A 24650-nucleotide genomic window follows, 5' to 3' on the forward strand; every position below is an offset into this window, starting at 1 on the left:
CAATCTCTCACAATTCTTAATTGTATGCCCATAATTGCTGTGGAACTCGCAGTATCCCCTAGCTTGTATCTGCGGAGTGGGTGGAGCTTTATTATAAGGTGTAAGGGGTTTCAACAATCCCTTTTTCTGCAAACGTTCAAAAACCTTTGCGTAAGTCTGATCAAACTTGGCGAACCGCCTCTTTTCGATAGCATTAAGATCAAGCACTTTTACTGCAGCAGAGTCTGTACTCGCACTTGGCCCTCCGGCACTATATCCAGACTTCGTCCACTTGGTATATGCTTTCTTCGGCTCTCCATCCCCCTCAACGGTCAAGGCACAACTGTACATCTGATTAAAGTCGGTAAAAGGCATATACCGCAGCTCATTCTTGATATACGACAATGTGTTGCCAACCACCATTCGGATCTGATCTTGCTCAAGCGGCTTCTGTTTCATGACCGCGGCCTTAGCCCTCCATCTTTTCACAAAATCGGAAAAAGATTCCCCAGCCTGTTGCTTAGTGCTCTCTAGCTCCTTCAAAGTGACCTCCAGCATGGTGTTGAAGCTATACTGAGCGATGAATGACTTCGCTAATTCCTTCCAATCCCTCTTCATCACCATTGGTAATGCATGAAACCATGTGAGGGCAGCCCCCTCAAGATAAGTGTTAAACAACCCTAGGACCTGATCCTCCGTCAGGATCGTGTGCTTCATCACCGCAACATACTGATTCATGTGAGCGGTGGGATCTCCCGTTCCATCGAACTTTTTCATGTCAGGGAGCCGAAATTTCAAAGGCAAAGCTGTTGCCGACAAACAATTCTTCAAGTTATAGAAATGCTGACTTCCGGAGCTTCCTCCATGCAAGTCCTGCACTTCCTGTGTGATATGTTGCTTCCACTCCTCTTCCTTAGCTTTCTCTTTCTCTAACTGTTTTCGGATATAATCCTGATAATCCTCCTCATTCCCAAAGTGAGGGCCATCGTTCACCTCATTCTCAGCACGCTTACTACCACCATTGTCATCTTTCATCGCCAGCTTAGCTATCTGGGCCGCTATTATTGCTAACTGCTCGTTGATGTTGTTCACAGAGTTTTCCAATCCGGCCACTTTTTCATCGGTCGCAGACATACTGGCTGAAGACTGAGTATACTCGGACGAAGATGATTCCGAAGCCACAACTGCCGATTCAGAACTGTCAATTTGTAACTGGTCAAACTGCCTAACTAGCCGACTGCTCTTTCGGTACCACAATCGCTTAATGATGACGTCTGCGCGAACGGTATCCATTAGTATGTATGCATGATTTTATATGCATGATTCGTGGTGTGTGCGTTTATTTATTTACGGATATATAAGATAAGAAGAACAAATGTTAGTCTAATTGCACGTATCACAACATCTCTCTTCCACCCTTATTCCTCCACACACTGGTTGGTCCAGGTCTCTTTCCTAGGATTTTGGTTTGGGGCTCACATTGCGGTCCAGGGGACGCGTGATGCCGTCGATTATTGCGGAAAAGTAGATCAGTCATCAGACAATACAGTTCATTTTGATGTATCAACGTTCAATGACTAAGAAATCGACCAAGTTGGATTGTCCTTTCGGAATAACTCGTCTTTCGTCCTTTCGTGAGACGCATTACTTCGGGTTTTGACCCCCTTTGAGCGCATCTCAGTTTTTTAGACGTGGTACGAGTTATTCTTCTAGTCCAATCGTTCGTTATTGTCAATGACTCGTTCCCTTTTGTTCGCGCGGGTTCGTGTCTCGATTTTTGGATTACAACGGGATCTTTTGGATCTATCGAGAGACGTAACCACGTGTTTATTTAGTGATGGAATCACTTTTGGATTTTATTTTAGGGAACGGACTCATCGCGTAACGCGTTTGTTTTTAGCGTTGAGGATCCGTTTGCTCATTTTAGCTACGTGAAAAGACGGCGAGCCTTATTTTGAGCGCACGGTAACCTTTCGGCTAGCAACAGTTCGTTGTTCTTCCCAATTCACGGGATATATCATCTTAGTGTGGTTATAGAAAATCCACGTTTCGTTGACTCGCATGCTTATTCGAAGCGAGGATATCACCGTTCTTTTTCCTTTAGGCACGAATTAAGCAAACACGTACATCGGACCATATTTCTTGCAGTTTTGGTAACGGTCGAAATGATCAAGTCGTTAGTCAAAACCCGCAGTCTCGTCCATATGGCGCAATTGTATGGTTTGGCTTAATTCGGCTTCGAGATTTTAAATGGGGTATACACTCGTTCGAGGCACGTATTCAACGGCATTGGTTTATTTTCTTTAACTACGCTCGGGATTGACATATATCGTAAATTCGGAATGATTTTGGTCGTTTAGTTCATTTTTCTTTTTCTTTTATTTTCTTAGTCACCTTTGCGGACACATCCATTTCTCTTAAGAACGACGCGGGGCATAATGTAAAAGCTCGTCTTTTATTCGGAAGGGACAGGCTACTTGTGCGAAACTTTTCACGTTACGATAGGGTCGTTCAAAACAGAAATGTTCTTCGTTTTCGTTTCGTTATGATCTCGTTTTATCCCAATTTATTTAAAGAATGTGAATAACGGCTACTGTTACTATAGTCTTTTGAATCGAAGTATAACTATCCTCAACACCAAACCGACTCATACTAATACGTGCTTACGTCGTAACACATTTTCTGAACATGTGCCTTCGTCGGGACACAGAAAGGGACAAGGCGGGCCGTACATGTTCATTCATACGAGATGACTAAGTCGTCTTTAGTCTAAATCATTTCGATGTTTTAGGGTAATTAGTATGTCGACTCAAGAGTATATATTAACGCATCATTTCCTTTTCTTTACATACTTTAGGATTTAGACACGTATCATGGCGATTTGAAAACACGAACTGATTCATTTATCACGCTAAAAATAGTAACGGGTAATCCTATGGCAACTTCTAAGACTACTATATGTTGACACGGCTGAGCGCGGGACCTCACAGGACCGCACAAATTCGCCCCTAACGAATGGATGGGGACCCTTTGGCGCCTTACTGTAAGGGGGAACTTACACTAGCCTCTTTCGAGCGACGAATGGACTCTCGCTAGAGGTTTCGCAGAAATTACCCAAAGGGTTTGCAATAATGCACATGAATGCATACGAAAAGAAATAATACGATCCGTCCCCGTTAAGGGCTTAATACACGCCTTCCGGAATCAAATTTCTCGCTTCCCCAGCAGAGTCGCCACTTGTTAGACGAGGTGCCGCGGCCTAATCTCCCGGGCGGACCGGGGGGTGGACACCTCATGGCGACCTAAGCGGTGATTGGCACCAAAAGCAACCAATCGTGGAATCAAGCTGCTCGGCAGGACCGGAGCTCGGAGATATGGAAGAGTCGCCACCCACGAATGGGAAAATGAACACCAATCCCTTGCGGGAGACCGGTGTGGGTTCGGGAAACTTAGGTACGAGCCGAGAAGGCTAGCTCCTTTCCGGAGAAAGGCTACTAGGCACCCCGACATCGCCCGGTTATGAACCACCGGCCTCCTACTCAGCATGTTAGGCGATAACGGACTAATCGTATACTTCTTTAAGTTTAAAATTCATTTGAAACCTTTTCTTTCTCTTTTTGGAAACCGTTTTGAGCATATATTATTGAAAAGCCACATTAGTAAAGAATCACCCATTTATATTATACATACACAGAGAAGGGGGAAGAAAGAAGTGATTTATTTACAACTTTATTTAAATGTCATGTTGTGTGTTTATTCTATGCTAACTTATTTCCCCCCAAAACGAGTTTATTTACGTGGTTCGCACCTTAATCGCCGTTGGAACGATTTAGGTGCGTTTTAAAACCCCGATTGGTGAAGTTTACTCGAATCGCCGTTGGAACGACTCAAGTGTTTGAAAACGTTTGAGATAAAAACCTTTAGTAAGAAAACGTGGTTAAACATACAAGTCCATTTTATTTTGTACAAATTCTTTTGAGAAAATGGTTCAAAATATTCGATTATTCACAATGAAAATGATTTTAATTACAAGGTTCACTTAATCCGCCTTTGGAACGGATTAAGGTTTTAAAACGTGGTGTTTTGAAAACGATTTGAAATATTAACAAAACAACTATATTTATTTACATGAACCTCTAAAAATTCATTAGTTTAAATAATTAAATTGAAAACTCTTTTTTTGTGATTTATTTTCTCCTTTTATTTAATGGACTCTTTACCTATTATAATTACAATAATAAACCCATTTAAACCAAGATTCACTCCCAAATAAAGCCCATTTGAAACATGGACCCATAAATGGTCCAAAAGAATAAAGAAAATAATTTAAGCATATATATATACATTCAAATCAAAAAGAGAATATGAAAATAAAAGTTAATAAAAAAAAACTATATAATACATATATGAAAATACTAGATATAATACATTTATACTTTAAAGAGGTGGAAATAGTAAATAAATCTCATTAGATAAGAAAATAACATTTATCCAAAATAGTTTCATATAATAAACAATAACATAACCCAAATATCCCAAAACTATATATATACATAACTAATATAGTTTTAAATACCAAAAATAACATATATCCATATACTAATACTTACTAATTAGTTCCCAAAATGCCCAAATAAATAACCTTTTAAAATAGAATCTAATATAACTCAAATGAATAAAAAAGGAGAATATATATATACATATACCTATGCTTAAAAAATTGAATAAAAAATGATATACAAACATCCTAAATAATTATATACACTAAATATCTAAAATGGTTTGAAAATATATATTACATAACTATACATATATATATATTAAGGATTAAAAGCTTAAAAGTTAAGAAAAATGGACTGAAATGGCATTTTTTACGTTTTGGCAGATTTACCGACGAAAAATCCGTCGGTAAACAGCAATTAGTGACAGAAACGGAAAATTACAGCAGCACTCCAATTGTTTCCAGATTTATTCAAAAGCTTTAAATTAAGTCTAATTCAATCGTTTTGGATTTCCGAACTACAAAAAATGGATCATAGTCAATAACGGAAATTCCTAAAACAACGTTTTTATTTTAAAACATTATTCGGAAATTCTTTTAAATTAAAACTTATAATTACAACGTTTCTAACACCCGAACTACCTTTTTATCGGATCACGGTTCGTATTGGGATATCAAAACGAGGTTTTTTATTTTAAAGCAAAACCGAATTTTATTCAACACGAGACGGGAATTAAATAAATACGAAAAATTAAATAAAACGTGATAAATAAATAAATGACAAAATAAATAAAATTATAACATAAAAAGAAATAAATTAAATAAAATAAAACGAGTCTAGTCCTCGAATAATACCTCAAGTTCGGTATCTGACAGTCGAAGCCGATTGATTCCACGAGTCGTGATTTTCCGGTTTTTTGTGTTTTTTTAGTAAAAATTTAACTTTGGGAAATTCGGAATTTTTGAGAAAAAAAATATCTTTCTCAAAAAAAATCACTTTCTCTCTCTAAAAATGTTTAGAGTGAGAAAGGCTCCAAAATCCTTCCCCCCTCAAATGCTTGGGGATCCGTGCCTTTTATAGGCAAACGGGTCCCCGGACCAATGGGCGACGCCCGAGTAAAATCGGGCGTCGCCCAAAGGGTTGGGCGGCCGCCCAAAGCATGTTGGGCGGCCGCCCAACCTCGCGTTGGGCTACCGCCCAACAATTGTTGGGCGATCGCCCAACGATTGTTGGGCGGTCGCCCAACAGCGTTGGGTTAGCGCCCAACGCGAGGTTAGGCGCGTGCGCCCAACTGTCGTTGGGCGTCCGCCCGACGCGGTTGGGCGCTCGCCCAACGGCCGCTGGAGCGCGTCTCGCACCGTCGGGCGTGCATGCCCTCGCGGCCGTCGAGCTCGCGTTCCGCGCCGTCGGGCGCTCACGCGTCGTGACCGGTGGGCTCGCGTTCTGCGCCGTCGGGCGTCCACGCGTTGTGACCGCCGAGCGTCGAGCGTGCGCTTTGCGTCGTCGAGCGGGTGTCCGACTGTCGTCGAACACGCGTCGGCCGCCGCTAAGCACTCGCACTACGCACATCACAGCAGCGACCCACTGTAACTATTTATTTTATTTTTTCGAAACTTCCGGAATCAATCGCTTTAACCGTCTTGTTTTCAGGTTTTCGTCACAGGTCCTCCGACTCGGTGTCTACACTAACATCACTTTTTCTTTAAGCATGACAAAGTCGATTATAGGTCAATCCGAGTGATGGTCACTGGATTGTTATGAAGAACATTCTTAAGTACTTAAAATGACTGAAGATATGTTTCGAGTATATGGAGATAATAAATTGAAAGTTGGAGACTTTCATATATAAGTCATCAAACAGATAATGATGTTTTCGCAGAATACAAGTTTATTCTCGAAGAGGTACCCTCAGTCGTTACTATCTCTTCCGAGAGATAACAAAAAGAGTAGATGTGAGAATTAAAAGAGTGCCCACCAAGGCACAATCTTATAGATCCATTTAAAAGAATGCCTTACCCCAAAAGTTTCATGATCGTCATGCGAACGCTTATGGGAATGTTTTTCAGAAACAATTGGCTTTAGTCCAAGTGGGAGAATGTTGGAGTTTAGTGTCCTAAAGACAATTGTTTTAGGATATAAATATTAATGAATAAATTGTTTATTTAGTCATTTGTTTAATCAGATATATAGCATTAAAATGTAACTATATATAAAGGCACAAATCTTTCATAAAGAAAGTAATCCTAAGTTCATTTAAGTAGTTATAAAATGTTCATACAAGCATGAAGTGAGACTATACTTTATAATAGACCAATAGACTTAAAATCAACCCAAGTCAAGTAATATGTTATAGGGGTTGGCATATTACTGTTGATACTTGCATGTAACAGTGTTTTCTATCGAGACAGAAAGCTGATCTCACAAGCTTTAGATATTTAGATATCTAGACAGTTACATGGATCCAGTGAAGGAGTTAATTAGGATTGGGACCCGACTTGAGATAACAGAATGGATTAATTTATCTAAAAGTGTCAACTGTTCATCTCATTTGTATTAGTAGGTATAAATAATCCTCAGACTCAAACATTCGTTAATTAGTGATTCTGGATTATGGAGTCTGGTACTTTGATTCTGTGCGAGCACGATCCAACCGGTGAGAGCAGGGTTGGGTATCACACAAAGTAATTGCAGAATAGTTAATGTCAGATTGAGCATTCGTCACTCCTGATAAATGGGAGATATATCCATATGGCCGCTTGTGGTGAATTAACCGAAATCCTTGCAAGGTGATAGAGTTAAGAGTAGAAATAAAAATTTCACTTAACTTATCTTTCAGAGTGAATTCAACCTGTACAAGTAAAACAGACTCTTCGCTATATGTAACCTTGACACGTTCCATGGTTATAAGGAATTGACCAACAGGATATAGTTGATGAAGGATCGTATTATACTGCACCTAATGTTGAAAGGTTAACGTCAGTTATCAACCTGACTTCTTAATTACTCTGGGGGAATATCATAGGTTCTGCTAGTAACAGCTCGCGACGGTATTCCGTTATATACATGTTGGAATTAATCAGGATGAATTAATTTCAAATGATATATACGGCTACTGGCAATAAAGAACCTAATGGGTCGCATATGGGACTTGGAACCAGAGGACGGAATTGTAATTAGCGGGACACACTACATGGGCCAAAATTTAGAGTATTAATTAGGGATATTTAATTTGGTTAATAATTATAATTAGATTATAGTTATAAATTAAATTAAAGGATTATCTTATAATATTAATTAGAGGTTTTAATGTGATCAAAACTCTAATTAATTATCCATAACAATAATTAAATTATTAATTTGATTAATAATATTATCTAGATATAATTAGTTATTATTTAGATAATAATGAAGTGTTTATTTAATTATCTAATTAGTAATCCTATTCCGAATAAGATTCTAATTATTTAATTACCTAACACAACTGGGATTAGGGTTTTGAGAAGTCTATAAATAGACTCCCTAATCCCATATTTCGACCAACTCAAGAAGACAGGAGGTGGAACCGTTCCGTCTTCGTCTCGGCTAATTTACATTATTTCTTACTCTCTCTTTGATCTCGTATCGATTTCTGTTAGAGGCAATCATTGCGATTGCTATTATTAAGGTTGATTACTGATTAGTTATTCTTTTATGTATTGTTTCTTTTGTTGTTCGTGATACACGGATTAAGAGTTGTGTGCACTTCGTTTGCAACTGTAGATAGTTCTTCAGAAAAGGTATTTCATTCTATCCCTCTTTATATGAAATAACAATTAATAGATCTTGGAAAAAGGAAATAGATAAAATAGATAAAATTTTATAGTTCCGCTGCGCCTAGGCTTGTCTATTTTCCTTCATGGATGTGGTCGCTGGAGAGGTCCGGAATTTATAGTGTCAAAAGCGGGTACAAGAGTGTTACGAGTGACTGGCCGAGCGCAGTAAATCCGCCTGATATGGGACTATGGAATTCGATCTGGGGTTTGGAGGTTCCGCCTAAGGTCAAAAACCTGCTTTGGAGATCACTCTCAGGATCACTTCCAACATTATCAGCTTTACGGAACAGACGAGTGCCTGTTCAGGAACAATGCCCGGTGTAGTGGCGAGAGGGAAGATGTGTATCATGTGTTGGTTCGCTGCGCTAAAGCTCGCCAACTTTGGTTCGTGGAAGCTATGAACGGTGACACGCCCGGTCCCAGAGAGCCACTGTTAGCAGAGGCCATTGCTTGTCGGCAGGCCCTCAACTGGGTGAAGGAACAGAGGTGGGTAAGGGCGGAAGTTGAATCTGACTCCCTGCTGTTGGTCACGGCACTGGGACAAAGTAATTATCCCACGTCTCCTTTCGGTTTAATAGTTGGCGACTGTCAATCCGTAATTAACGACATTGGTTGTGTCGTCAGTTTTGTTAGAAGATCAGCGAATAATGTAGCTCATGTGTTAGCTAGGGCCGCTAATTCTAAGTCTGATCAGGGAGTTTGGTCTATTCTGCCTCCCTTATTTTTGTGTAATGTGCTTGATGCGGATCGTTATTAATATATTCTTTCATTCTTTCAAAAAAAAAAAGATGTGGGTAAGATTCACGAGTGTGAAAAACTTAAGAAGAGCCCTTCTCCTTTCTTATTCACTTTCTGACTACTTTCTTCTTTTTCCTAGTACAGTTAAACCTCGATAAATGAATGTTCGATAAAGTAATAACTTCGTTTATATAATAAATTCTTTCGGTCCCGACTTGGGCCAATGGACTAAAATAATAAACTCGCTAAATGCATTAAGTAATAAAAATATTTAAATCCTTAGGGGCCCAATGAAAATATAAATTAATAATTATTGAATTACATACAATATATATATATATATATATATATATATATATATATATATATATATATATATATATATAGACCAAAACTTTTCAATCAATAAACTAGAAGACATTTCTTCTGAAAAAATGCATCTATAGTTGATTGTTTTTTCTTTACACCTAAACCAAAATGAATCCTTAACTTTTTGTAGTGCAAACACAACTTCTGGTATATTTTTCTAATGTTGTAACAAGTAATTGTTTAAGGTGACAATTGCTTGAAAGACCTCTTTTGACGATACATTTGCGGCAACGTAATTGTCATCTGACTCTGGATCATTTCCATCATCATTGTTCATTATTGCCTGGATACTTTCTTCATCATCATCATCATTGTTTATTATTGACGATACAATGTATGCATTTTACAATGAAAAATTATCTATAAAATAATAAATATTCATTTATCGATAAATAAATAATCTCAATTAATGAATATTTTTTTCTTGTGCCAAGTATATGCATTTATCGAGGTTTTACTGTATTGGCCTTTTGGTGACCCGTCGTTCTTCTCTCGTGTCGAAGTTCTCAGAGCCGATCCTGATAATTTAGAGATCCTAAGTAAAATATGTAATAAAGATCCGTCTAATAATAAAAAATTTATACATAACAAAATAGGTCTTTTAATTTTTTTTTATCAATGGAGTTTCGGAAAGAAATAGACTCTACTATATAATTTTATCACTATTTATATTAAAAAATTTAAATTTCATATATACATATAATGGTTAAAGAAAATTTTTTGGGTCCCCTCCAGCCCTGGGCCTAGGCCGGCGCACCCCGGGCCTATGCCCAGGGCCGGCCCTGGAAGTTTTGGTTGCCTAATGTCATTGAATGTCATGAAAATCACTAACCCAGTATGGCCATTCGCCATGAAAATCACTAACCCAACATGGCCATTCGCCAATTAGGGAATTGATATTGTAAGAACCTTCCAAAAAGTCAAAAATTAGAAGTAATATCTTCTGGTAGTAAAAGTTCGCCCCGGTCAAGTTGGCCATAGAAAATCGTGCACTGCCAGTCCCCCAAAATAGGGTAAAAAATAACTACGTCAATATGAGAATTAGAATACCCCAAAATCGAAACATTAATATTATTACTCCAAATAAAAGTTTAAAATACTAAAGCAATTATCAAATCCGACAAATCTCTTAAGTTCATCAAGCTTATTTGCATGGACTAAAGTTTCAGTAAAAACATAAAAGAGGACTTAGAGCTCCTAAAAAAAGGGTTTTTAGGGTAAGTACTCTTGCGGATTGCCCAGACCACGGCAGTTCCAGTTAACGCCTATCACTATGACAAATGAGACCTATATCGAGTCCGATTAATTGTTTGTCATTAGTAGTTTTGAAGATTTGATTCCCATGAATACTATCCGGAACCCCTACTATAGAAGCTTTATTGGTAGAGTCATTCACTCTCTTTCGTTTCTTATCCTCAATAGTTTCCAGATCTACTTCGATGCCCTCGATGTGACGCCCATTAGTATCCACAAGAGACATCATCATATTTCTACCACCCACCCTCTAAAACCATGGAGAATACAAACTCCATTCCTTATGAGCAAGTAGTTTTTGCCCATGCATTCCTTGTAGCCAACACTCACCTCTTCCTTCAATAATTCTTCGCGGTTGAACTGTAAGCCACAAATCCCAATCCTTCATCGGAGGCACATCACACCCATCAAATAACGAAGGGCAAAAGATACCATTATGCCTTAACATGCCATAAATGTAGCAAAAGTAGGAAAAACACTCATATTTATATTGGACAAGATGGGACATCCCAGTTGGGAGACAAGTATCAACACTACCATACTCTCATGTAGCTATGACGGGCTCACATGTAGTTATTCGGATCATACTATAAAAAAGATCTTATAAAACCTCTCAGTTGCTTCCTCACTGCAATATACATATAACTAATGACATGTTATGCATTTAGAGCCATATAAAGACATTATAGAGTTCGACAACCAACGGATCCAGTCCCTCCTTCAAATCTTTAGAATTAAAAGATGACTATCATAAGCCTAAGGCCCTCCATCCATAACAAAATTCACATCAACAACATGAACTGAAAATCTGTAGGACTGGATGTAATGATGCTTTTGTTAGAGGGTTTGGCTTTGTCAATTACTTACCATTACATTGATGGCCCCACCCACATTGAACTCCTTGATCCGAATGGCTAAGGCCTAGAATCATTCGATAAATTTATCCAAAGTTTCACCTTCGATTTGGACCATTCTGTTTAGGTCCTACATTTTGTTTTTCAATCTGGTATGGAGGTTGTGAAATGTTTTACGAATGACTCAGCCATTTGATTGAAGCTATGGGTTAATTCAGGAAGGAGTTGTTCATGTTGGTCCCGTGTAATGTAATAGGATTAGTTCCAAGGGGGGGGGGGGGTTAGGAACTAATGTAAATTTTTCGCTTAATTATGCTGACTTAATTTAACTCTTTAAATAACTTCACTCAGTTTTGGTCAGCAAGGCTGAGCGTGATGTAAGACAGCTTTAGTCAGAGGCTGACTAGAACTGTTTCACTTGTGAGTTGGGAAATAACACTTAAGGTCAGCTTCCAACTCAGCACTTGATTACTCAGCATCGGCTTATACAAATTATATACTGAGTAATTTAAGCAAGCAACACATACATATATATCAAGAGAAGGGTTAGAGATTACTCAGCAGTCTTATCCTGGTTCGGCCTCACCGCCTACGTCCAGTCCCCAGAATCCTTCTGGGCTTTTTCAATCCACTACTGAGCTCTTTAAAGGTAGAGCACAAACCGTTTACAAAGCAATTGAGTATGCAAGAGTACCGTCCTCTATTCGTCTACTCAATCCTACTGAGCCTATAACCGAACACTCAAATTTTCTCTACCGCTGAGTACTAAAACCGAGTACTCAACTTCACTCTCTCAACCTTTACAATTGATACAAATTTTGTTCTCTCTTAAACGAAGAACACTTTAGATGAATACAAATTCACTCTAGACTTTTACACAGAGATTGGATTTGGGTGTAAGAACTTGCTTTTTCTATTAAGACAGCTTCTATTTTGGATTTTCACTCTTGTGAAGATTTGCTTTTCTGTCTGTGCTTTCTTGTATTTCGGCAAAGGATCCAAGTGATGAACTTGTCCTTTTATAGCAATTTCTGAAGCTTCAATGATTTGAATTTGGACTTATCCGTTGAATTCAAACGGTCTTCTTGCGTCATTTATTTGGTTAGCATTCAGAATCTGCAGGCTAATCCTGTCGTCTGAATTTAGCAGGCGTCAGGCTTGTCGGTTTTATCTTCTAGTGTCAGGTTTTGTCTTCTAGCGCCAGGTTTGTCTTCTTGCCAAACGCCAGTTGATCCATGCGTCTCGAGAAGGTCTCTTGGTGTAATTTCGAGGCTTCTGAATTGATGCAGACCTGTGTCGGGCATTTGTCTTTTAGTCAACGGATCATTGGTGCTGTCCTGACGAACACTCAGCTTGACTTAATTGACATTGCCTTTAAGATCTCCTTTGACAGGACTGAGTTATGTTTTACTCATCTTCTTCGGTCAGCTTCATCTTCAAGCGTTTGTTCTGAAGAAGACTTTTCTTCTATGATGATGAGTTGTATTCTACTCAACTTCTGTGGCTCATGCTGACTTCGTTTTGTCTTACTTTTTATTCCTGTTCTCATTTGTTAATATACTCAACATTGAACAAACACATTAGTACAATTAAATCAAAGCACTTAAATTTAATTGTCTTAATCATGAGATTAACTTAAATAATTTTGTCAAATCAAAATCTTGTGGAAAGGTGTTTCAACAAACTCCCCCATTTTGATGTTGGCAAAAATATTTAATTAAGGAACTCAATGTTGAGCATCCCTCATGATTGTTTACCTTTCTTATTCTTCTGAAGTTACTCCCCCGTAAGGGTTGCATCTATTGACTTAATTTAACTCTAAACCTTCTAAGATCTAATCGAGTAAAATTAAGGCATACTTATGCTGACTTAGTTCAATTCTAGACCTTCCAAGATCTAATTCAGAGGAGCCTAAGGTCAGATTTCAGAAGTAGGTCAGTGCTTGGAACATTTAGTTATTACTCAGATTCAAACATAGGCATCAGAGTTTATGCTGAGTATTATTTTACTTGTATATTTCTTATGTTCACAAGTTTTAATTTGTTGTTCAATGGATAGTTAAGTATGACAGATCAGCATATAAGCACAACAAGTAAGCATCGCATATATGAGTCAGTTTGGATAAAAGATGCTTATAAATAATATTACTCAGCTTAACAAGAACATGCCATATAATATAAGTTACAAGCAAAGACTATATAGACTATTGCTAGCACTATTTCTTGAGTTTGGTTTGGGCAGTTCGTTGTTGTTGAGTGTGGGTGCTCGGGACAGCAGAAGTTGAACCAGGCTTCTGCTGAGTTCCGGCAGCTGGCTTCTTAGATATCTCCCCCGTTTTCTGCTGAGTTTGTTCTTTCTCCCCCGTTTTTCCAGCATCATGAGATGGAGGAGAATGAGCATAGAAATTCCCCTGTTGAACAGCACGAGTCAGTTTTGATGAATACAGTTGCAGTTGACTCGTACTCTCTCTTAGACCTTGGAAGACCTGCATGCCATCGGCCATACTTGAAGCGGAGATTTTAATGTTGGCACTGAGCATACTGAGTAAATACTCTTGAGATTTCCCGATCCAAGTAATCGATTCTGTCATCCGGGCATAGGATTAATGATACATCCTGAGCAGCGCAGTATCGTATGTCTGATGCTGAGCATTTATGTGCCGGACTTGCGCAAGTGTGGATTGCGTGCATTGCAGAATCTCATTGGTCTTGACCTGGTCAGTGTCCATTTCCTCTTTGCTCAAGTTGAGTAGGCGAATGGCTTCACCAATCTATTCGATGGAGCACTGAGAAGAGGAGGAGATAAGGTCACGAGCTCTAGTCAGCTCAGAGGTCAGCTGGGAGAAGAGTTGATTGACCTCAGCAAAGGTTGCATATGTTGAGTTCACAGCTGATAAGGTATTGAGTTGACCTTGGATGGAGTTCATATGATTTACCATCATCAGCTGGAGTTCAGCCAGCTTCACTATAGACTCTTGCTTGGGCTGTTGAGAAACGAAAGATGTCATGACACTCATCAGTTCTTTAAGACCCTTAAGTTCGGTCAGAAGTTAAGTGACAGAGGATATTTGGGTTGGCTCAACAGAAACATGTTGATACACCTTTCCACATGATTTTGATTTGACAAAATTATTTAAAGTTAATCCATGATTAAGGGGCAATTAAATTTAAGTGCTTTGATTTAATTGTACTAATGTGTTTATTCAATGTTGAGTATAATTTTAAGTAAACAGAAATAAAAAGTACAACAGAATGAAGTCAGCATGAGCCACAGAAGCTGAGTATAACTCGACTCAGCATAATAGAAGAAAAGTCTTCTTTAGAACAAATGATTGAAGACGAAGCTGGCCAAGGAAGCTGAGTAGAACACAACTCAGTATCAAAGAAGAGAAGTCTTCCTCTAAACTAAAGCTTGCAGACAAAGCTGACCACGGAAGCTGAGTAGAATGCAAGTTAGTGTCGTCAGAAACTAAGTTCAAAGACAACGACTATTAAAGTCAAGCTGAGTGTTCTTCAGGACAGCGCGAATGATCCGTTTGCTAAAAGACAAGATCCGACAACTGTCTGCACCAATAACAGAAGCTTTGGAATTACGTATAGAGTCAATTTCGAGATGCATGGGTCAACTGGTATTTGGCTAAAAGACAAAACTGGCACTTGATAACAACCCAAATTATTCTTTGAATAAGGAATAAGGGAAAATTAATATAAATAATGGCAAACCATTATTCATTCTAAAAGAGATATTTAATGATAATTAATGCAGGATTAATGCAGGGGCGAATATGCAAATAATAAGGAAAAGGAAGGAGTCTCTAGCATTATGCCACACCACGTTGACCATGGCGAGATACGCCATAACGAGATATGCCCGATGAGAGCGAGTAGTGGAGACCCGCCATAGCTCTCAAGGAGAGCGTACATACGCCTTGACAGATCTAAGAATACCAAAAGGCGCCTTTATTACCATCCATGAATGGGAATAAATACAATTAAATGGCAACTAATAGCCATTAAAGGGGAATAAAGACTTGACTGTTCGAATACCTCAACTCTGAGGGTTTCAATGCTAAATGTTGGGATTAATGGAGAATTGATAGCAATTAAAGATGAGTAATGACACAACTCTTCACCTGCTTCCCTATTAATGTTGAAGGTTACAGAAACCTATATAAATACCCCAGCTTCCTAGGATCAAAGGTACACTTACTGATTCTCTACTTTTGTGCTTACAGTTTATTCTCAGAAATATTACTGACTTTGGCATCGGAGTGTCCCCGGCCGATCCCAACGGCGCCTCACAGGGAAGTGCTCCGATCAAGGATTTTTCCACAAGTTATCAGCACTAGAAGACGAACCTGTAGGAAGAAGGCAAGCCTGGCGCCTGCTAAATTCAGACGACGGGATTGGCCTGCGCATTCTGAATGCTGACCAAGCGTGTGACGCAAGAGAGCCATTTGAATCTAACGGATACTTCCAGATTCAAATGATTAGAGCTTCAGAATCAACTATAAAAGGACAAGACCTTCACTTGGATCCTTTGCCAAAAATACAAGAGAAAAAGAGCATACATACAAAGCACATTCAAATAAGAAAAAGAAGATCTTACACCAAATTTCTATCTCTGTGTAAAAGCTAGATTGAATTTGTTTTCATCTAAAGTGTTCTTCATCTAGAAAGAACAGATTTGTATCAATTGTAAAAGATTGAGAGAGTGGTGCTGAGTACTCAGTTTTAGTACTCAGCGGTAGAGAAAAATCTGAGTGTTCGGTTATAGCGCTCAGTAGGAGTTGAGTAGACGAATAGAGGAAGGTACTCTTGCATATTCAACTGCCTTGTAAATGGTTTGTGCTCTACCTTTAAAGAGCTCAGTATTGGATTGAAAAAGCCCGGAAGGACTCTGGGGACTGGACGTAGGCGGTGAGGCCGAACCAGGATAAATCTGCTGAGTAATTTCTAACCCTTTCTCTCAATATATATGTATGTGTTGTTTGCTTAAATTACTCAGGATATAAATTGTATAAGCTGACACTGAGTAATCAGAGTGCTGAGTTGGAAGCTGACCTTAAGTGTTAATTCCCAACTCACAAGTAAAACAGTTCTAGTCAGTCTCTGACTAAAGTTGTCTTACATTTCTCGGTCGTGCTGACCAAAACTGAGTTAAATAATTGAAAGATTTGATTAAGTCAACATCATTAAACGAAAAAGTTATATTAGTTCCTAATCCCCCCCCTTGGAACTAATCACATGGGACTAACAAGTGGTATCAGAGCTAGTAGCTCACTACTCAAAGATATAACTATCTTGAGCTGATCCCTATATATGGCTGAGAACAGCACTCGTTTCCTTCCTGGAAATCAAACAACACAGATTCTCCCTGAGGGATTATCAATTAGTCGGCCTCCCTTGTTTTTCGGATCAAACTATACATTTTGGAAAGACAGGATGAAAAACTTTATTCAAGCTACAAACATGAGTGCGTGGCTTGCAATAGTTCAAGGCCCATATGTGCCTTACAAAACTGTAGACAACGAAAAAGTTGTTAAGAGTGAAACTGAGTAGTCAGAGGATGACCTTAGAAAATTGCAAAATAATGCTTCGGCTATCAATATGCTTCACTGTGCGTTAGATGCTGCAGAGTACAATAAAATTTTAGGTTGTGAGTCAGCACAGGAAATATGGAAGAAGCTGGAAGTGACCTATGAAGGCACAAGCAAGGTCAAGGAGTCAAAGGTGAATCAACATATGAGATTATATGAGCTGTTCGAGATGAATGACAACGAAGACATCTCTAAAATGAACGCAAGATTCACCAACATCATAAATGAGCTAAAAAAGACTCGGCAAGAACTTCACAGAAGAAGAGCAGGTGAAGAAAATCTTGAGAAGTCTACCCAAGAGCTGGCAAGCTAAGAAAACAGCTGTGGAGGAAGCTCAGGACCTGACTACGTACAAATATGACGAACTGATCGGATCTCTGCTGACTCATGAAATCTCAATGAAGAACTTTGAAGCTAAAGAAAAGTCAGAGGACAAGAAACAAAAATCACTTGTCATGAAAGCTGACTCAACCGAAGCTGACTCATCAGATGATGAGGAAATGGCCATGTTTACAAGAAAGATGATGAAGCTGTTCAGAAAGAATGACAAGAACAGCAAGAGGCCATTTAAGAGAAGCGACAAATATAAAGCTGAGCCCAGTGACAGTCGGCACAAGAAGGACAGCTCAAAGCCAGTCACATGCTTTGAATGCCATCAGACTGGGCACATTAAATCAAGTTGTCCCACTCTGAAGAGAGACAAGAAAGGTAGCAGAAAAGCTATGGTGGAAACGTGGAGCAATAGTGATGAGTCAACCTCATTAGAAGCTGATGCCACTGAGTCGGCGAACATATGTTTCATGGCTGACGAAGCTACTGACCTATGCCAATCTGGGCAAGCTGAGCTCTCAGATGACACTGACCAAGAGGATCACTCCAATGAGGTAACATCTATTCTTTTGCTTAGAAATGAAATGGTCAACGCCCTGAGTGATTTATATACACTGACCAAAAAGTGTAATAAGAAAATAAAGGCACTCAGCATGCGATGCGATGAGATTGAGGAGGTCAAACTGAGTGATCTCCGGCATCTACTTCACGACAACACTAGACAGGATGAAAATTTGAAAATAATGCATAAATTTGTCTCTGAAGTCCAATCAGACTCTAAGAAGCTGAGAAAGGACATCACAACCATACAGAACCAGCTGAGTAGATCGGCTAAGAAAAGGTTTTATCCCAATGCTGAGTTTCAAGGTACTGGTCAGCATATACAGTACACTCAGCAGAACAGTCAGTGTGACTGTTGTGGGAAAAGAGGGCACACCATTGATGTGTGTTGATATACTCGGCGGAATGTCCAATGCGACTTCTGCGGAAAGAAAGGCCATACTACTAAAGTATGTTGGCATGCTCAGCACAATCGTGCTGACCAGAAACAAAACTACCCTCAAAGGGTAACCTATTGTGACTTCTGCGGTAAAGCTGGCCACACCGTAAACATATGTCGTCACAAATTAAAATATGATGTTTCACCTGTTCACGCTAACAAACGAGGACCCAAAAAGAATTGGGTACCTAAAGATGAATAGTTCAAAATGCAGGTGAGCTTGAGGTGCATGGAGAAGTCAAAGCTTTGGTATATTGACAGCGTATGCTCGAGGCATATGACCGGTGATGAAACTCAATTCATCACACTTGAGCGTAAACGAGGTGGAAGTGTAAGCTTTGGAGACAATAAGAAGGGTAAGATAGTAGGTTCAGGTACTATCGGAGGTAACCCTACTATTGAGTCAGTCTCCTTAGTCAGCGGCCTCAAATATAACCTATTGAGCATGGCTTAGCTGTGTGACAACGGTAGAAAGGTTGTATTTGATGCCACTGAGTGTCGGATACTCGAGGGAAAAACAAACGATTTGATTTTAACTGCCCCTGGTGTTGACAATGTGTACATGTTGAGTTTAGAAAAGAATTTTTCGAAAAACATATGCTTAGTGTCAAAGGAGGAAAACTCCTGGCTATGGCATAGGAGACTTGGTCATGTAAGCATGGACCTCCTTGCCAAATTAGCTAGAAAGCAATTAGTTGAGGGTTTGCCCAAACTTAGATTTGAGAAAGATCAATTATGTAATGCTTGTCAGCAAGGTAAACAAACCAAAAAGTCTTTTCAAAGTAAAAATATTGTCTCAACCAAACGTCCACTGGAATTACTACATTTGGATCTTTTTGGACCTGTCCAGCCACTCAGCTTGGGCGGTAAGAAATTTTCCTTAGTCATTGTAGACGATTTCTCTCGGTACACTTGGGTCCTCTTGCTGAGTAGCAAAGATGAAGCTTTTGAGACATTCTCAACACTGATCAGAAAACTTGAAAATGACCGAGACTTAAAATTAGCTCACATCCGTAGTGATAATGTCGGAGAATTAAAAAACCAACAGTTTGATGAATTCTGTGAAGTCAGCGGCATTGACCACAATTTTTCTGCTCCTAGAACTCCTCAACAAAATGGGGTTGTTGAAAGGAAGAACAGAACACTAGTTGAAATAGCTAGGACAATGCTGAGTGAGAATAGGCTTCCAAAGTATTTCTGGGGTGAAGCTGTCAACACAGCATGCTATATACTCAATAGGGCTTTAGTTAGGCCTATTCTTAAGAAAACCCCCTACGAACTTTGGAAAGGATGAAAGCCCAATATTGGATACTTTCGTGCTTTTGGTTGTAAATGTTTTATACTCAATACGAAAGACAACCTAGCCAAATTTGATTCTAAAGCTGACGAAGCGATCTTTCTAGGGTACTCAACTAACAGTAAAGCATATAGGGTGTTCAATAAATGAACTCAAGTTGTAGAAGAGTCTGTCCATATAGAGTTCGATGAAACTGACCCTCCAGGAAAATCAAGTCAGTCTGTTGAATATGACCCAATCTCAGCTTCCGCTGACCAAAATGGAGCCGCTGAGTCATTACCGCACGAGCCGACCAAAGGTAAAAGTGAACCCGAAATTACCTTTGCTGACCAATCTAAAACTGCAGAGATTGTTGAAACACCAGCTGCTGACAACTCAACATTACCCAAAGAAATCAAAATTCCAAGAGGACATTCAGAGAAGTCCATTCTTGATGCTGCTGAGAACAACCTGATAATAAGAAATCAACTCAGGAGATATCTTAGCAATGTTGCGTTCGTCTCAGTCCATGAACCAAAGAATTTCACCAATGCTGAGCACGACGAATTCTGGATCAATGCTATGCAAGAAGAGCTTGATCAATTCAAGAGAAATGAGGTATGGGATTTAGTACCAAAACCTAGGAATCAAAGGACCATAGGAACTAAGTGGGTCTTTAGAAACAAACTAGATGAGCAAGGCAATATAGTCAGGAAAAAAGCTCGACTCGTAGCCCAAGGCTATAGTCAGCAAGAAGGCATTGACTATGGTGAGACCTTTGCTCCCGTTGCTAGGCTAGAGGCTATACGAATATTATGTGCATATGCTAGTTTCATGAACTTCAAACTATATCAAATGGATGTCAAAAGTGCTTTTCTTAATGGATTTATAAACGAAGAGGTATATGTTAGTCAGCCTCCCGGGTTTGAAGATCCAAAATTTCCAACCCACGTTTATAAACTCAAGAAGGCCCTGTACGGCCTCAAACAAGCACCATGTGCTTGGTACGAGAGGTTGACCAGTTTCCTACTGACCAGGAACTATGTTAGAGGCAAAGCTGACACAACTTTGTTCATTAAGAAAAAGGGTAAAAATACCTTGCTGGCACAAATTTACGTAGATGATATAATCTGTGGTGCTACTGATGAATCTATATGCAAAGAATTTAGTAAACAGATGCAAACTGAGTTCGACATGTCAATGATGGGGGAACTCAACTTCTTCCTTGGTCTACAAATCAAGCAAGGGAAGAACGACATCTTAATCTGTCAGTCTAAGTATGCCAAAGAAATGTTAAAGAAATTCGATATGGAAGAATGTAAGCCCATATCTACCCCAATGGGTACTGACACTGTCCTTTGTGCTGACGAGAAAGGTAAGTCAGTAGACAGTAAGTTATATCGAGGTATGATTGACTCTCTACTTTATCTTACTGCTAGTAGGCCTGACATTCAGTACTTAGTATGTTATTGTGCAAGATATCAAGCTGACCCCAGGGAATCTCACCTTATAGCTGTAAAAAGAATTTTTAGATATTTGCAGAGCTCAGTTAATGCAGGTTTATGGTATCCAAATACAAATGACTTCACACTCATTGGATACACTGATGCTGACTATGGACGAGATAAGCTAGAGCGTAAGAGTACTTCAGGAGGGTGTCACTTCCTTGGAAGCTGTCTAGTATCTTGGTTCAGAAAGAAGCAATCGTCAGTGGCCCTGTCAACAACTGAAGCTTAGTACATTGCTGTTGGAAGCTGTGTGGCCCAGGTCCTATGGATTAAGCAATAACTGGAGGATTATGGAGTACAAACTGACACAATTGAAGTCAAATGCGACAATAAGACTGCTATTGACTTGTCCAAAAATCCAATCCAACACAGCAGAATGAAGCATGTCAGCATTCGACATCACTTCATTAGAGATCATGTACTCAAAGGGGAGATCAAGCTGACCTACGTACCAACAGATGAACAACTTACGGATATCTTTACGAAGCCTTTGGCTCGTGAATAATTTAACATACTAAGGGAAGCTATCGGTATGTCTAATCCTCTTCAATAAAATATTGTGCTTAAATTGAATATTGAGTGATTACCATGCTGAGTAAGTTGTGCTAAATTAGCAACTATTGCATGCTGAGCTAAATATGAATTATATCACCCTATGCTGAGTAGACATACATACTGAGTGATTATCTTAAGCTGAGTTACTAAGCATATGAATATTTCCTCTACGTAAAACTGAGCACTTAGAAAGACAAAAACGCTTGAGATTCTAGATACTGAGTAAAAGCCAGCGAAAAACAATAAATGCTAGCACGCACATTAAATAGCCACCTAGGATGATGTAAGCGCAATAATTAGAAAACACATGCGTCGAATGTGTCATAAATGCCAGGATTCCTGTCGATTGATCATCTCGATGCCAAACCGCCAGTCCGACCTATCAGATCAACTCGGCATTCCTATAAATAGTGGACGAATTCCCACTCATACCTCTTTACACTCGAAATTTCTGGCATTCAATCTCTCTCTCTTAAATCCCAAAACCTCTCAAAATTTCTCAAGGAATCATGTCTGACGATTCACAAAATATCTCCGGTGCCGGTTACGACGACAACCGCTCCGATGAAAATCCTCCTTCCCCAGCTCAGCAGGACTACGAAGAGACTTCTACTAAGTCTCAAGGAGATGGTCAGTATGACCAATCTAAAGCTACCACTCCGAGTAAAAACCCCCAAGCTGACCAGGCCACTCCGTCGAAGAAACAGAAGAAGAAGAAGCAACCTAAGGAAAAGGTATTTCTTCAGGTTTACAATAGTGTAAAGAATTGTGAGGTACTCCGTTGCCGGTGGTTCTCTCCCAGCTTTGTAACAACTGAAAAACCGTTCAGTGAGTGGATTTCCAAAAATGGCTGGTCAGAACTCTTCTCTCTCCCAGGTAAAACTTACCCCCGGTTAGTAAAGGAATTCTATTCGAATCTCAGAGTGGATGAGGACAACGTTGACCATCTTGTCACCAAGGTCAAAGGCAAGGACATCACGATTACTCTATCCTATCTAGCAACTCTGCTAAAGCTGCCGGCCAAAGGTACATAATTCAGGACCACAAATGCCAAACTTGACTATCCTGTTGAGTTCTATAAGCCAAAAACCCACAAAGGTGAAATAGTCAGCACGTGTATGGGTCAAAATCAAAAAATGGCTCATTACATCCTGACCAACTTCATATTCCCTAAGGTCAACTCCACCTCATCAGCCTCCAATTTCGAGCAGTGCTTCATCTGGCACATGTTGACCTACAAACCGCTCAACATGCCCGTATTTCTTGTCGGTGCATTTCAACGGAGCACATGGAAACTCAGGTTGGGCTCCCTCATCATAAGAATTCTTGAGGACCATCAGGTGAGCACGATCGAAGAAGTTGAGACTTGGGGTACGGAAATCACAGCGGCACTACTGTTCGGATTAGCATACGGCCAACCTATCAAATCTAAGAAAGGAAAGGGGGTCATTGAAGAAAATGAGGAAGAAGTTAATGCTGAGGAAGGAGCACAAGCTATGCCAACCAAGAAAGGAAAGAAAGTGGTGGTAAACAAGGAACCTACTGACCGCACTAGGCAAGACAAGAAGTGAAAAGCTGACCTATCCGCAAAGGATGTCAACACAGCTCCGAAAAAGCTGAGAATAATATCCAGTGCGAAGAAAGCTGATGTTGAGCAAGAAAAAGGGGAACCTAAGTCAGCGGAGAAAAGGCAAGTTGAGCCTGAGGAAGAAAGTGAGGAAACCCCTGAGCAACCTTTGAAAAAGAAGAAGAAGACTTCTGGGTTAAAGACAATTGATGCACCTCCTCTTGACTTCGTAATCTCTGAAGACTCACACTTTGTGAGAAGTCAAGAAATTGATCTTGAGAAAACTCCTACTGACCAAGAAGAAGAACTTGGTGATATTGGAGGTCAGTTTCATGATGATAAGATAGGCTCTGCTGAGTGAAGTGAGACAGTTGCTGCTGAGAAAAATAAAATAATTGATGCTGAGCCGAATGTGAATATTGCTGCTGAGCAAAGTGAACGAGTTGAAACTAACCAAGCTGAGCATAGTACAAAGTCACCAGTGAAGGATAAGGTGGTAGAAGGCCTTGATGTCGACCTTGATTCCATTGCTGCTGATCCCTCTCCTCCAACAAATAAGAATAGCACAGGCAAACGGCTCAAATGAAAGGCTAAAAAATCTCCAGTCATTGACCTTCTGGACGATTCACCTCTAAGGGAACCAATAACTGACCTTACCAAACTCCAGTTTCAATTCTTCTCCATCGTCATTGAGCCAACCCCAGATCAACTTAAGGAAAAGCAAGCCACTGTTTCTCAAGCTGAGGAACAAGCCGACCCCAAAGCTCCTCAAGGTCCTGTTTCTGCCAAGCAAGTGCTCGAAGTTCCTGCTACTCAAGACAAATAGTTAGCAAAGGAAAACCTTGCTCAGGTCAGCAATGAACTACCTCAACCTTCTGAAACTAATCAGCTTCAGACTGACTCCGAGCAGGTCAATATCTCTGTCGATCCACCTCTTCCTACTCCTTTATCGCAGAATGATAACCAGTTAGTTCCTTCTAGTGATCTGAATAAAAGCCCAGCTGCTGACCAAGCTGGCACATCTGCTTCTGGACAGCACCAAACTCCTCCTCCATTCGGTGCTATTCCAATTCCGGCCTCTGAACCACAAAATGATGAATCCTATGCTTACTTGCATGCTACTGAGTCTGGACGACGAATCATTGACTCAGCTCAAGCATTACTTCAGGATATTCATCAAACTAATGTCGATGTTGCTGGGTCTGCCCATGTTGAGCCAACACAACTTTCCTCTGTCACTCAACTTTTAACTGAAATCAAGGGTCTCAAGGACTTACTGAGTGTCATGACATCTTTTCAATCTCAAC

This window comes from Euphorbia lathyris, chromosome 1 (genome assembly GCF_963576675.1).
Source record: "Euphorbia lathyris chromosome 1, ddEupLath1.1, whole genome shotgun sequence".
NCBI classification, from domain to species: Eukaryota; Viridiplantae; Streptophyta; class Magnoliopsida; order Malpighiales; family Euphorbiaceae; genus Euphorbia; species Euphorbia lathyris.